General features: G+C 40.6%; 1 protein-coding gene across 1 annotated transcript in view; it reads left to right on the forward strand.

Moving 5' to 3' along the window:
• The first annotated feature begins 388 nt into the window (after nt 1–388).
• LOC126363182 (uncharacterized) overlaps nt 389–16,281 on the forward strand; it is a 1,127,484-nt gene continuing 1,111,591 nt past the window's right edge. Inside the window, exon 1 of the mRNA XM_050007943.1 lies at nt 389–1,071. The gene's annotated coding sequence lies outside the window, so the exon portion shown is untranslated. The remainder of the gene's footprint in view (nt 1,072–16,281) is intronic.

Consider the following 16,281-nt stretch of genomic DNA (forward strand, 5'->3'; position numbering starts at 1 on the left):
TAGTGTCTGTCTTCAGATTCCAAGCCCACTAAGTCGCTAGTAACATTTGAGATTAATTATGCACTGTTACGTTCACATACTCCTCAGAGCGCAGAGAAGCTTTTATTAAAACTGGCACGAAAAAGTAAATAAAAGTTCAAGAAAAGCAACGTTAACTGTTTTCAGCACCTAGCGTATTTTATCTTCAAATAACACTGGTAATTAAGAACTGTACCTTCCCACTTGTCGTCTCGTTCTAATAAAGTACTAGATAATCCAGACCATAAATAGTCATGTTTTCATGTTCGCCGCTCCCACTGCGTTTGAAATCTCCGCGCCACCGCTACGCTTGAACGGCATAGGCTACAGCGCGGCCAATGGCGTTGCACCTTGCTGCCCAGTAGGCTTCCCAGGGTTCCAATATGGCAACTCTGATAGTAGTAGCGTAACTTGCGGAGAAGATGTTTTGAAATAGTCGTACATTTGTGTCACTTGTAGAGCGCGAAGATATAGGTGTGTTACGTATAAAGCGGTTATGTTATTACGAGCATTAGTAGGTGTTATTATCCCCCCGTATCATAGCAATGGCGTGTGTTGTTAGGTTTCTGTGTGTGTTATATGTATAACCTTAACTGGTTTTATGTTGGGTTGTATATATTACTGAGTTTTTAATAATTTATGCTTGTATTAATATAAAATGTGCCGGTAGACATCGTATCTCTGCCCAACTTTCGTGAATGCCTTTTTAATATTTTATATTATTTTCGTAACCTTAAATGTCACGTTGCATATGATTTGTTTATGTCATGTATTATTGTTTGTAACGAAAGTCATTTCAGGATTTCGGTACGTTTGTTGTTGTGTATGAATGAGTGAATGGTTATGTTGCTTCTGAGTGAATGGTTATACCATTAGGCTAGCGATGACAGAGCAGGTACTAAAAATAATAAGCAAGCCGAACGTCAGGTGTAATGTCAGCTGTTCATCTAAGACACAATTAAGCTGGAGTTAATGTGCATTACGAGGAATACACTGCAGTGGTCCCTGCAATTCATCTGCCTGCAGAAATATGCTGCTCCAAAATATTGTCTGGTGAGTAATACTTTTTATTTTTTTAAATAAATCTTGGCAAATGTATGAACGTGTTGCAAACATGCAAATTGTCATTTCGCTGTTTCATTGAGCTTAGCTATTCCATTGGATAATCGTTCCTAATTGCGTGACACGTCGAGTGCAAATTGCTCTAATAGCAGACGAACGAAGTTAACATCCTTTGAAATGACTTCTTGAGTCAGTAACGTGCGTGTTTTTCACTCTACAAAAGTAAAATTTCGTTTCATGAATAGTATTTTGTCTCTGGAAATGCAGTTATACCAGTGTTTTTGTGCCAGGAACTAAGAAAATATGAATATATGTTAATGTGCAGGGCTATGAAATTCTGGAAATTCTCTTATTGCATTGTTCTACATTCGCGTTATTGTGCAGCTGTTGTATATTGACTACTAATGCATACTAAAAAAAAAGTTGTGCTAGGCAGTTGAGGTTGTAAATTTATGGTTTATACAAAATTTGCCATATTGTTCCGTATCGCATTGCTCGTAAAACTGAGACGTAATCACTTTTTTATTGTTAGAAACGTGTTATTACTCTTCATTATATATTCTGATGTCGCGAGTGATCGGTGTGTGTTCATGTCTATGTATGTACAGAAGATATTGCAGCAACGTACTACAGCGAGCGATTATATTCTAAATTGAATAATGTTATGCAAGTGCTTAAGTTTTTATGTATTCGTGACTGTCAATGAGAAAGTAGGGGAGAAGTGATCTAATCAAATTTTCACGAAAGATGACAGAGGACATCTTTCGATGTCTTCTATCATATATTTTTGCGGGGAAACACCATCAAAAATACAGTAACAGAAGCCAGTGCACAAACATCGCTTTCATTGCAACGTGAGAATTATATTAATAATATTTATCTCCATCCTGTTTGTTACTGTGCCTTTCGAACAGCTGATACCCGTTGTGTAGTACCAAATATCATCGTGTTCCAAGTACACCACTTGGATGTGCAACTATAATATTTCTTTATAATTCACAGCAATGTCGCTGCTGCGCGGTAGGCTTTACTAGTGATGAACTGTTTGTAGGTGATAAATAATTACTTAGCTATCTAGGCTATAGCAAATTCGATTTATTTGACTGCAGTTATAAATTCGACGTGTGCAGTTTTTTTCGTTGTAAACTCGAGCAGACGGTTTCCACTGTAGTTCGTTTGTTACCCGTAAAGGTTGCAGCTTATGACTTAATTACTATTCGGTAAAGTGTGCAATCATGATTCGTTTTGAACCGACAGAATTTGGGCTACCTAGCCACTCAGAATTCAGTTGTCGGTAAGAAGTTTTAAGCTGCAGGTACATGTTTTGACTCTTGGTTTGGTAATGTTACCATTAGAAGACAAATGCGTTTGAACACCATCTACTATTAAGCTTTTCACAGTTATTAACTGATGAAATATGACTAGCACTTACTGTTTTGCAACAAACATGAAGGATGGTACTTGTTTTTCGTTGAACTCATCCAAAGCTGGAAGTGATATTTTTGTGCAGTTAAAGCACACATTATTATAGCTTAGAACCACAGTTTCCGCCCAAGAGATGGTGTAGGCACTTTATGATGTATGTGAAAGTTTAGTCTCAAGACCGGAAATTTCATATATATATATATATATATAAGAGGCCTTGAAAACAAAGAGGAATCAAGAATATCATGGCAGAGGGTGGTTATTGTTAAAGGAATTTTAGCGATGGGACATGATTAGGTACTAGAGATTGTAGTGCAAGCACATAATTTTGATTCTGTGTTGTTACTAGTTATTCTGTTGAAATTAACAACAGTATGTTTCCTACAGAATTTCATGGCGCGCGACGGTATTGTGAATTGTTAGCAAAACTGCGCTTTCTTTCAGTTTGGCAATTTAGCTAAGGGGTTTTACAAACCAACCGCAACTGCACTAAAATAATGAGCTTCCATAATCGTTTCTAAAATAAATACTCGTGTAATCGAATCTTCTTTTTGAGAGTTATTTTCATTTCATTACGCCCATAATGCGCCGAATACAGAAGATTTTTGTATTCGATATTGCACATCAGTGTCAACTAATATTCTTCATGTACTGAGAACACATCCCTCACGAATTTAGTTTGCGCGTATTTGTGTGTTTTCTGTGAAATCTCGTACTGGTAAAATTACATCTAATCAAACACAGATTGCGTACATGTTGCTTAAGCAATATGTTTCACAGATCATTGTGTGTATAGGATCGTAAACAAGTTTTGTTTTTTACTTCATACACAGAGAATGGGGAGGGGTGGGCGAGAAAACTCTCTGTTGCTGGTTTAGTGAATGGATGGTGGTTGGTGATGATGTGAGGGTGTGGGGAATACGTGTTTGCTTAGTTTGGTGCTCAAGGCAGTGGCGCAGATGATTTCTGGGACGTGTTGCTTAGCAGAAAGGAAAGAAACAGTTTGCAGTACAGCGCGTGCCAGTCATTTTGATCATAATTGTCCATATCTGCAACATGTTGCTGTAATGCACAAACTGCTCGGCTATGTGTAGTATCCCCCAGCTGTAGTGAGAAGCAAGCGCATGCGCCTTTGTTCTTGGGGCACGGTCCATCCTGTCTCGAATTTGTCAGGAGCTGCACCAGTATACCTGGATGGCTGCAAAACTATGCTAGCGTGCCAGCAACGACGAGAAACTCTTTTTTTTTTTTCTATGAACTAATCGCTTTTTTGCCTTACTACGCGTGTTATATGGTACACATATCGCCTCTTCGAAAACTACTGCTCGTTGCTAGAATGGACCACTGTCGGAAGTAGATGAGTGTGTATCAGATTTTGATACAAAATGGAGATTATGACTGTGTCTTAACGATAGGTAATTCTCAATGTTATATTCAGGCATAACTCTAGATTATATGAATATGACGCAACTTGTTGTGGAACTTGGCGACTGGTGCGTCTAATAGTTAACATGTGAACTGAAGAGGTCGACGTCTAATAAAATACTTTTTTTTCCCTGAGAGTTATGTTTCTAGAGGTCAACTCTTGCGACCCAACGTAAGCAGCTAGTCTATAACCAAATCGGCAGCATGACTTCCAAATATATTGATTGTGACGTTCCTAATGTCCTCTAAAAAACAGATTTGTGTGTGTGGTTTTTTTCGTTATCCGAAACAGTGGTATCGTTTGGTCATATGTAGAATACAATTATGGACGAGGAGCAACTGTATGACATGGCTGTGATGATATCGGTTTTTGGTGAGAAAGGTGTCTGATTTTAGTTTCCGAATATAACTCTGCATATTTAATGGAAAGCTGTTACATCATATGCTGTTGCGACTTAGGTTTCCCTAAATCAGATAAAGCTAGGAGTGGTCACTGACCCACCCTGCCGACAGTCCTAAGTGTTAGGTTAGAAGAGGCGTATCGTAAAGCACAAGGGCTTGTTAGAACGTGGGCAGCTAGAAAATAGTTTTTTGTTCCTGTAAAAGTAATTACTCAGATTCTGCCGATTCTAAATTTACAAATTCCAAAATATGCTGCTTATTTCGTTTAAATGTTCTAGCAGGATTGCAATACGGTAGAAAAATGTTAGAAGGTACCGTATAAAGCGAAACATAAAACAGAGAAACCTTAACTTCGTGATGTAGTTGTTGAAATACCACCGGACTAATCCATGTAAATGAGACAAGTTCGGCAGATGTTGGCAGTATTAAGCGTAATTAAATAAAGGAATAATGTACTTTTGGCTCGGCCGCATAATCGCCGGAACAGCTTTTTGTCGGGTTACTAGAATCACTCGTAACAGTGTCTGCAAAACAGCAGCATGCCTCCAACGAATACGAGTTAACAAATTTAACAAGCTGTTATCATCTGTACAGAGCGCTTAGTTTACACATAAGCACATCGTATCCCTATAAAATAAACGATAGACAAATATTCCCAGTTCTACTCCTTACGACCAAAAATTTAGGCTGCAACATCACTTGCAGAAATAGTGTTTAAGGATTAAATGTTAATAAGTTTTGAACTAGCAAATCGGCGTTGCAACCTTTTTTTACGGAATAGTAGTTCTAACACCTGAAACTCTCGTACTTAGAAAGTGATTGTAAGTGTTTGCAATTCGTCTATTAACATTGGTTGTAAACTATACGTCAGGATACAACTTTCTCCATTGAGAAATAAATAAGATTTTTTATGTAATGTAACTCGTGTTTTGAGATGGTCGGTGCAGTAAGGAAGTGTAGTTTGTTCATAACAAAATTCATAGATTGAATCAGACGCTCTGTACAACAAAAAATGATAGTTTAACATTTGTATTGGGTTGTGTGAGGTGACAATTGTTTCTTAGTTATCGTTTGGACTGCGTTCCCCATTAGCAGCTGCGCCAAAAGGATCAGTGCGTTGTTCTGAGCCATGCAAAAGCACTGTGCTTTGACACACACAAAACAGCGCATTTTTGTGACTTACGTCTTGGATTTTAATAGCAGTGTGAAGCTTGCCCTATAGCCACTTGCTAGCGAACATTTTGATAGTTGACAGTTTCTGTAAAAAGCTGCCCGCATAGGAAACACAGTTGATGTATATTTAGGGTTATGATATTACATAACAGGCTATTTTTTTAATGAAAGTGGTTGTAGGTTCGTAAAGTGTGTGTGTGTGTGTGGGCGAGCGATAGTAACTCGGGTATTGATTATGTATGGACTGTAGTAACCATCAGCATCTCCCAAATGGCGGCACTTGAAGCTTGATGGAATCGTTGATGGTAGTTTACAAAATTAGTCCTCATGATACCTAGATTTATATTATTGATATCATGTACGTTGTTTTGCTTTTCTGTCTGGTGGAATTACGTTGACATAATCAGTTTTTGGATATTCAGAGCTCAAATTAGGGGAGCACCATAATACTGAACTACGAAATAATGTACGTCCCGGACGATCAGAAAGACTTATTTATAAATGTAGTGGTCTCATTCCCTTGTCCAGTTTGGATTTACGAATGTTTCAGGTGTAAATATAACACAACATGCGAAAAACAGTTTACTCCAGTATTCCATTACAGGTCTTCGTACCGCAGTGTATCTGCTTAGAAGTATTACGTGTCTGACAGTGTAAAAGTGACAGAAAAATACGCTAGTTGCAACAACAAAAAATTACGTTTTTCTGTTGCATCTAACAAAATTTTTTCTCTTAAGTTGCTGTTAGTTGGCTGTCTAGCCGAACCGTTGTCTGATGGATCTGTAACCCATGTCTGTCTCATCTGTTTATATCCATACAGTCTAACAAGTGAGGTTAAGAAAATGCTGAGTAATTCATGTTAATTGTTGAATAGTTGAATGGATGATTTACTGAACGATAGATTTAGGTTGTCGTCATTAAGGGAAACTTCGATGTGGGACTGATTTCAAAGTTTCGGATGGGGGTATACTGAAGTTTTGTGACGTGGCCTGAATGATCTGAGAGATTTAGTCAATGTTTAGGTTTGAGTACAATTCTGGTACCTTGTAGCATCTGTGGGAGTTCTGATGTAACTGTTTTGAATTCTCTGAACCTTGACGATGTTAGTGTCGGAGGCCATCGGCCAAATATCGGAACCGTATGTAATCGTCGGTAGGAGTGTCATTTTGAAGATTCGTATTTTTGTTGTGATAATTAGTCTGTTGCCCTTTATTAGGAGATAGTCTAAAATTCGTGGCGGATATCATTTGCAAATATGAGTGACATGAACGTTTAAATGTCAGCCTCTTACCGAGTTGGACGCCGAAGTATTTTTTATTTTTATTTTTTTTTCCAGGGAACGATTGTCTCGTTCATTCTGATACGCAGGTCCCACGATATTCTTTTGAAAGTACATAAAATTTCTTGGGTCTTACCAAGAAGGTGGCAGGGGTAAAATACAGAGAGCGAAAGGCTATTTACAATTTGTACAGAAACCAAATGGCAGTTATAAGTGTCGAGGGACATGAAAGGGAAGCAGTGGTTGGGAAGGGAGTGAGACAGGGCTGTAGTCTATCCCCGATGTTATTCGTAGTAGGTATTAAAGTCCATGGAGAAGAAATAAAAACTTTGAGGTTCGCCGATGACATCGTAATTATGTCAGAGACAGCAAAGGACTTGGAAGAGCAGTTGAACGGAATGGATAGTCTCTTGAAAGGAGGATATAAGATGAACATCAACAAAAGCAAAACGAGAATAATGGAATGTAGTCGAATAAAGTCGGGTGATGCTGAGGGAATTAGATTAGGAAGTAAGACACTTAAAGTAGTAAAGGAGTTTTGCTATTTGGGGAGCAAAATAACTGATGATAGTCGAAGTAGAGAGGATTTAAAATGTAGTCTGGCAATGGCAAGGAAAGCGTTTCTGAAGAAGAGAAGTTTGTTAACATCGAGTATAGATTTAAGTGTCAGGAAGTCATTTCTGAACGTATTTGTATGGAGTGTAGCCATGTATGGAAGTGAATCATGGACGAAAAATAGTTTGGACAAGAAGAGAATAGAAGCTTTCGAAATGTGGTGCTACAGAAGAATGCTGAAGATTAGATGGGTAGATCACATAACTAATAAGGAAGTATTGAAGCGGATTGGGGAGAAGAGAAGTTTGTGGCACAACTTGACTAGAAGAAGGGATCGGTTGGTAGGACATGTTCTGAGGCATCAAGGGATCACTAATTTAGTATTGGAGGGCAGCGTGGAGGGTAAAAATCGTAGAGGGAGACCAAGAGATGACTACACTAAACAGATTCAGAAGGATGTAGGTTGCAGTAGGTACTGGGAGATGAAGAAGCTTGCACAGGAGCATGGAGAGCTGCATCAAACCAGTTTCAGGACTGAAGACCACAACAACAACACGAAGATTAACTGTTGCCTTCCAGTTGTTTACGCACCGTTGCTCAAGTTTTGTGTGTTGCACATCTTGTTTACTATTAAATTAAGAACAAAGCTACTTTTGAAGAGCTCAGTGTCAACTGCAAATAGTGAAAGGTGACTTTCGGATTTTTTTGGGGTATTATATGCAAATATAGATTTCAGGATTGGGCCCAAAGCCGTGTTTTGCGGGACTCCAGTTCTGTTTCTATTATATTGCTATCACAGCCTGGGACGTGCACGTAGAAGACACTGGTGTACAGCCTCTGTTAAACTGTTCTGAGCGAGTTAGACATTTCATTTTACAGGGTTAAAATCGTCGTCACAGTAGGAATGTTGTTGCAGTACGTTGGGTTTTTTGTGTCGTTTTGTGGAGTCATAAACTTAGGAAACAACAGTGCTGTGTTACACACGTCGTGCTTCAGCGCGAAAGGAAGACCTGTTCGGGGGTCATGGTATTGGGCCGTCCTGAAGAGAAACATGTGCGGATATTTACTATTCTCAGTAATATGTGAGGCAGAGTAGTTTGAAACTGTCAAGAATATGAGTGGTGCCGGAGATTGTAAATTACTAAAACGGTACTTTGTGAGTTTTTATTCTACTTCGCTTTCTCAAATAGTTTTCATTAGTGCCACTGCCAACTGCAATTCAAAGCATTTTGCTTCTCTTGAAGTGAGGTGCTATCCCTTTAACCTGCACAAGAACATTTAAAACACAAGCAAAGCAGATCGTATGATTTGCCTGTAGACTAGTATCTTTAGACAGAGCTCCCTTATGGGTAGAAATGCGCCTCCGTAGCTGAGTGGTCGGCGCAGCTGACTGCTATGCGCTGGACGCGGATTCGATTCTCGGTACTGCCAGGGATTTTTCCGTGGTGAGAGGACTGGGCCAGGCTGCACTCAGCCTCGTGAGTGCATCCGAAGAGCTGCTCAACCAATTAGTAGAGGTTCCAGGGTCTAGAAACCCGACAGCGAGCGGGAGAGCGCTTGTTGGCCCCAAACCCCTCCACATTTCATACAGTGAAGCCATTAGGAGGGGATGGTACGGCGGTCTGTCGGGCGGGACTTCACCTTTTAGCATTATAGATAGAGTGCTCTTGACGAGCATTAAAAACCTCCACTATCTCTGACGTAGATTTCAGGATTGTTTCTATTGTTAACGAGCTCTACATTGTCGCCACGTACGTTCCGAGGGTCGTTGGGAATAGAATACTCTTCCAATAATCAAGTAAAAGATTCTACATCAGTTTCGGATATCGTGTTCCCTTAAGACAAGTTACCTGTAATAACTAGTTCCGTGAAATGGTTGTCACGCGTTAATCGGAAATTGACGCTCCGGTAGTGAGGGAATAGCAAGGTTAAACTAGATGTAAATAGCTGTATGCCTATAACCATTAAGCATACGCTTTTGTGATAATTCCATTTCGAAGTGGTCCACACTGTCAACATGAAATATGTTTGTTCCGTCATGAAGCAAGGCGTATACAATATTACGGTTCTGTTGGAAAGCGTTTATCGGTTATATGATGATAGCTTTAATCTACATCTACATTTATACTCCGCAAGCCACCCAACGGTGTGTGGCGGAGGGCACTTTACGTGCCATTGTTATTACCTCCCTTTTCTGTTCCAGTCGCGTATGGTTCGCGGGAAGAACGACTGTCTGAAAGCCTCCGTGCGCGCTCGAATCTCTCTAATTTTACATTCGTGATCTCCTCGGGAGGTATAAGTAGGGGGAAGCAATATATTCGATACCTCATCCAGAAACGCACCCTCTCGAAACCTGGCGAGCAAGCTACACCGCGATGCAGAGCGCCTCTCTTGCAGAGTCTGCCACTTAAGTTTGCTAAACATCTCCGTAACGCTATCATGGTTACCAAATAACCCTGTGACGAAACCCGCCGCTCTTCTTTGGATCTTCTCTATCTCCTCCGTCAACCCGACCTGTTACGGATCCCACACTGATGAGCAATACTCAAGTATATGTCGAACGAGTGTTTTGCAAGCCACTTCCTTTGTTGATGGACTACATTTTCTTAATGTTTGTAAGGACTCACTGTCAACTCTTTATAGTGTTGTACATATGCAAAATTGATACATCATCGCACGAAAGTCTTTCGTATATTTTTTTAACTTCCGTTTACAGTGGTGGTTTCCTCATAGCGCATGCTACTGATGTTATCTTTGCGTGAATACATTGTCTCCACCTGACGTGCTAGAAAAGCTTCTGCGTTTATAACCCAGCAAGTGTGTAGAGCGTCTGTAACCTGTTGGGAAGAATGCCCTCATCCAGTGAAGTACCTCAGGTCCACATAGGTCCATCGCTTTTCGAATTATATAGAAATACTGTAGCAGACAACGCTGGAAGTTCTGTGAGGCTTTCCGCGTTGATGCTGTTGCGCGCAGAGAAGTCGCAACGCTAGGAAAGTGTAGGAAAGTAAGGTCATCCGAAGACCAGTATCAGTTGCAAAGCGATTTAGAAAGATTGCTGTATGGTGTGGCAAGTGGCAGTTGGCAGTTGACGCTAAATAACGAAAAGTGTGAGGTGATCCACATGAGTTCCAAAAGAAATCCGTTGGAATTCGATTACTCCATAAATAGTACAGTTCTCAAGGCTGTCAATTCAACTAAGTACCTGGGTGTTAAAATTACGAACAACTTCAGTTGGAAGGACCACATAGATAATATTGTGGGGATGGAGAGCCAAAGGTTGCGTTTCAGTGGCAGGACACTTAGAAGATGCAACAAGTCCACTAAAGAGACAGCTTACACTACACTCGTTCGTCCTCTGTTAGAATATTGCTGCGCGGTGTGGGATCCTTACCAGGTGGCATTGATGGAGGATATCGAAAGGGTGCAAAAAGGGCAGCTCGTTTTGTATTATCACGTTATAGGGGAGAGAGTGTGGCAGATATGATACACGAGTTGGGATGGAAGTCATTACAGCATAGACGTTTTTCGTCGTGGCGAGACCTTTTTACGAAATTTCAGTCACCAACTTTCTCTTCCGAATGCGAAAATATTTTGTTGAGCCCAACCTACATAGATAGGAATGATCATCAAAATAAAATAAGAGAAATCAGAGCTCGAACGGAAAGGTTTAGGTGTTCGTTTTTCCCGCTCGCTGCTCGGGAGTGGAATGGTAGAGAGATAGTATCATTGTGGTTCGATGAACCCTCTGCCAAGCACTTAAATCTGAATCGCAGAGTAATCATGTAGATGAAGTCCTGTAGAGGATCGCCGCTTGGTGCAGGGAATGGCAGTTGTTGCGCCCCTCCACATAAAAAAATCAAACGTATTGCGTACACATAGACAGAAAACTGGATTATTATTTGATTACACGTTTGCAAACAATTACTGGAAGTAGTTACTTCCATAAGATACCTAGGAGTTAAGAGTACGTCGCGATTTAATGGCAGATGTAGGGGAAAAGTTGCGAAAAACATAGATTTTTTTAATTGTGTAATTTATTTGGTTCATTAAGAGTAACATCGCAAAGTTTCATAATACAATTCTCGCTAGAAATATGTTTTAAAAAAGTTTGTTTGGGCGTCTGCGCCTGCCACACCCCCTGTTACTTATTATGCTGTGATCCATGCGTTCTCTACACCAGAATTTTTTTGTGCGTTAATTTTTCGTTAACTCAATTGAAACGAGTTGCGCATGAGTCAAGAAGGCTGTGGAAAAGATTCTCTTTGCGTGTTCCCATATTCATAACATTTTTAATAGTATTTTTTTAGTAGTACTTGCTACAAACTTATTTCAGTTTTTAGTTTTGCATATATTAACCTATTTCGCTCGAAAAAGGCCGTAACAGTGGACACACATTCAAAAAAGTTAGGAAATATCGAATTTCACGTGTAAAAGGTACAGGAAATTTAAATAAGTGTTACAGATGTTGCTCGTAAGTGTGAAACCTCAACATTCCCTTTGTGTAATACCATGGTGCAAGTATCTTCAGGGAGTAGCTCGTGTAAAGCCATGCACTTACAATCGTTGTTTGTCATTTGCTGTTTTAGACGTTATAAAATCAACTTTCAGGTACCTAGCCAGACGAACTACTGAAGAAAATGTGCACATGGAAAACACAATACAAATGAGAGCTACAATCACATTATGTGGATGCCTTGTCCAAAACCAATATTTGTGTCCTCAACTGTTGTGAAGACAGCGGCATGTAATGCCTGTCTGGTGTTCAATAGTGGAAGTGTATGTAGGATTAAGTGCCTGCAGAGACTAGGCTTCCATCAAAGTGCATTTACACTGAAAATACTCAGAAGCTTTGATTGAAGCGCGAGTGGACAGAGCTGAGGCAGCAGAAGAAAAAATGCAATAGTTGGCCAGGAAAAGGAGGCAGGGGAAGAGATTACTCCAGCAAGACGAGGAAGAGAATAAACATCACGGATGTGAACAGCTTGAGTCACTAGAGGCGCAGTAATATCGTCAAAAATTGAAATAAAAACTGTAAATACGAATTGCTGTAAACTGATTTTTTGAGCTATAACATACTTTTTCTCAGGAACTATAAAAACTGAAACCCTGAAACTTGGCGCAGTTGATAAGAATTACTTACTGAGTAATCCTGTGAAGCTCTTTTCCGTCTTGTTTTTAAAGTTCTCCTTTAAAACCTGAGAAAAATAGACCTGTTCCGGGTAACACAACCAAAAAATCAATTTCGATGCAACTGTGACCTTAAACAAAAATCTGTTCCATACGTTTAATTAGTCAGTCACTTATACGGGTGTAAACTGAGAAATTCCAGTTTTATTGCTTGATTAATTTAGGCCTACGAGAAAAGGTACATTATAGAAAAAGTGGTAATTAAAAATTCAAATCCTTGTAAAATGCGCGTTTCAAACAAAAATTGCACAAAAAATCACAAGTTTTCCTGTTTTAGCTGTAATATTTTGAGTACAAGAAGGCATTGTGCCCTACGTCTGTCTTTAAAGTGGAACAGCCACATAAAATATATCGCAGAAACGCAGATGCCAGACAGATTGATTGGAAGAATCCTCAGGAAATGCAGTCAGTCACCAAAGGAGTAGCTTACAAAAAGCACTGTTCGACCAATACTTGAATACTGCTCTCCAATTTGGTATCCGTGCCAGATAGGAAATGATATAGGCAGTTGAGAAGATCCAGTGAAGAGTAGCGGCTTTTGTTACAGGTTCATAGTAAGCATTTAAGCGTCACGGAGATGATCAACCATCTCCAGTGGCAGACGTTGCGAAAGAGGCGTTCTGCATGACAGTGTGCTATACTGTTCCGAGAGCGTGCATTCCTTGACGGGTCAGCAAATGTAGTGTATTGCGAAAAGACGATGAAGATCAAATTAGAGAGATTCTATCCCACACGGAGGCTTACCGGCAGTAGTTCTCCACGCGAACCACTGGCAACTGGCACAGGGAAGGAAGTGACTGTGGTACACGAAGTATCCTCCGCCACACACCACAAGAAATCATTTGTGAAAAGCAGATGGTTCTCGGTTACTTGAAACAGGAGATGCTGCCTTCTCGCAAAGATGTACCTCGTCTTTTAAGTTGAATTACCGAACTTGGGTGCGGTAGTATTGGCCTCTTGCGCAGACCAGCTTAATCCGTTACCTCGCCTCGGCCCGCCTGCGTTATCTCTACAGAGATACCGTGTCGATTGCGTAGCTTGTAACGCCACGCAGTCGCCTAGAAACGTTTTAAACTCCTCTAAAAAGTGATCACACCAACAGTGGATACGAAGACAATGCTTTTGGCGATAATAGCATTCATTTAGGGTGGACTGATCACTGCTCTTGTTTATTATCGATCCTAAACATTATGACCACTGCCCAGTGCGTAATTGAATGTCGCGTGGTGCCATTGCGGGCTCGTAACGCTGTAAAGCGGAACAGAGATGACTGGAGAATCTTTCTAGCGCGAGAACTGGCCGGAAATGGGGAAATCGACTGACATTGGCAAAACTGACAATGGGAAGATTACGTCCCGGCGCCTGGGACGGCGACGCTGCTGAGGTATTTGCGTGCTACGGTCGTAAGCATCTGTGCGAAGTCAGCGAGGACAGTGAAACTACGAGTAGGCGGAATTGTTTTAGACGTCCACGCCGAGTAACAAAATTTGCTAGTTGGAGATTTGGCCGCACTGTAAAGGAAGGTAGGCCGCGGACTATAACAGGGCCAACAGATGGGGGTACAGTGCTGGTTCAGGCGCAAGTGTCCCAGAACACACCGCACAGCGCACTGTGGCACGCTGCAGCAGGCAACCCCCACGTTTTTTTCACGTTGACCTGACGACAGCATAATCACGATTGGAGTGTGCACGGGTCTACGGAGACTGGACCGTAGATAATTAGAAACGTGTCGCCTGTACTGATGAACTATGTTTCTTGTTACACCGGGTCGTTAGCCGTGTCTGGCGAGCGGCTGCTCGAAACGTGCACCGCGTCTCGGACGCAGGGAGGAGGGGCTGTGTTATGCTATAGGAGACATTTACCTTGACATCCACGGTACTTGTGATAGTAATTGAAGGCAAAATGACAGCTGTTGACTACGTGAACATAATTGCGGAAAACGTGTATCCCTACAAGCATGACGTCTTCGCCGATGGCGATAGCATCTTCTACAAGTCACAAGGCTGGAATATGGTGCAGTGGTGTCAGGAGCATGATAGTGAACTCAGGCTGATGCCTTGGCCACCAAATTCTTCTGATTGGAAACCATCCCATGGAGCAAGTCATTGGCGCGTAATTTACGGGACTCACATAACCTGTGCTTAGGCATCGTGTCTCACAGGCCTCCGGTAATCCACCAAGCAATAATAGTCCATGCCATGGAGAATCGCTGCTATATCTCGTTTCAGAAATGTACCGACACGCTATCACTCATGTGACCACCTGTTTTGGCTTATATAAACGCAATAGCAAAAAATACTTCCTGAGAAAAGGAATTCTATAACGTCAGAATATAAATTTTCAGCTGCTTCTTTCGTCGGTTCTTGGTAGAACGGCATTACAACAAATGAAAATCACTATATTGCTTATGTACTACAGGGTTGATTTATTTAGATAACCGGTTTTCGGCATATAAGGCCATCATCAGACTGACTGACTTTGGTCGACAAAAATGTTACAATGTGAACAAAATTGGAAGAGATGTTACTCATCTAGGCTGAGGCACAAACACACAGCAAATGTTATCTTTGACAGCGTCGTGGTAAAGCAATGCAAAAGGTAAAAAGTTGAACAATAAATAAACACAGAATAAATCGACCAAATGTTATTGTTTTCCTGTTTGTTCCTTTATACTGTATTTATTTATTTACAACTTTTTACCTTTTAAATTGCGTTATCAACGCTCTGTCAAAATAATTTTTTTTATCGTATTGCGATCGCCTCCGTACTCCATGCACTCGGTTGTTGAAGTTGTTAATTCCTTCTTGTAATTGGTTTCTACATTACTTCCCATTTTTAATAATTCTTGAAGTAGTCTTCTCATGTGCTACTTTTAATTTATTTTATTCGCCTTGTTTATCAATGTCCCCCGTTATGTAGGCACAGTTTCGGAGTTTAGTTTTTACGTTTTTCTGTTAGTTCCGTTTTTATTTATTTATTACTCAACTTTTTACCTTTTTTAAAAAAAAATCTTATGGGACTGCTAAGGTAATCATTCCCTAAGCTTACACACTACTTAACCTAAATTATCCTAAGGACAAACACACACACCCATGCCCGCGGGAGGACTCGAACCTCCGCCGGGATCAGCCGTTTTACCTCTTACCACACTGTCAAAGAAAACATTTACTGAATGTTTCTGCCTCAATCTTGGTGATTTACGTCTTTTCCAGTGTTACAAACACTGGAATTCCTTTGGCGACTAAAGTCAGTTATAATCTGGTGGTGACCATGTAAACCGAAAACCGGTTAAATCAATAAATTAATTCTGTAGAACAAAGCGATATAGTGCTTTTCAGTGTTCGTAAGTCTCTTCTGAAAGTATTTGTCTGAAATGTAACCTTATACGGAAGTGAGAAGTGGACGATAAGCAGCACAGACAAGAAGAGAATAGAATGTTTAGAAAAGTGGTGCTACAGAAGAATGTTAACTTTGGAGGACTCGTAACTAATACCGAGGTAGTGAATCGATTAGGTGAAACAAAAAAACGATAGCACTTGACAGATGTGGCCACTGGATTCGAATTCTGGCGGAGCAAGTTTCAGTCCCCCGTCTAGTTTTAGGTGTTCCGTGTTTTCTTCAGTCGATTAAATAGAACGCCCGATAGTTCCTTCGAAAAGAACACATCTGGTTTCCTTTCACATGACTGTCCGTCTCTAATGGCCACGTCGTCGACGGGATGAGTGATCTTACTTCCTCCTTCCGCGGAGTGT

This window comes from Schistocerca gregaria, chromosome 1 (assembly GCF_023897955.1).
Source record: "Schistocerca gregaria isolate iqSchGreg1 chromosome 1, iqSchGreg1.2, whole genome shotgun sequence".
Classification (NCBI taxonomy): domain Eukaryota; kingdom Metazoa; phylum Arthropoda; class Insecta; order Orthoptera; family Acrididae; genus Schistocerca; species Schistocerca gregaria.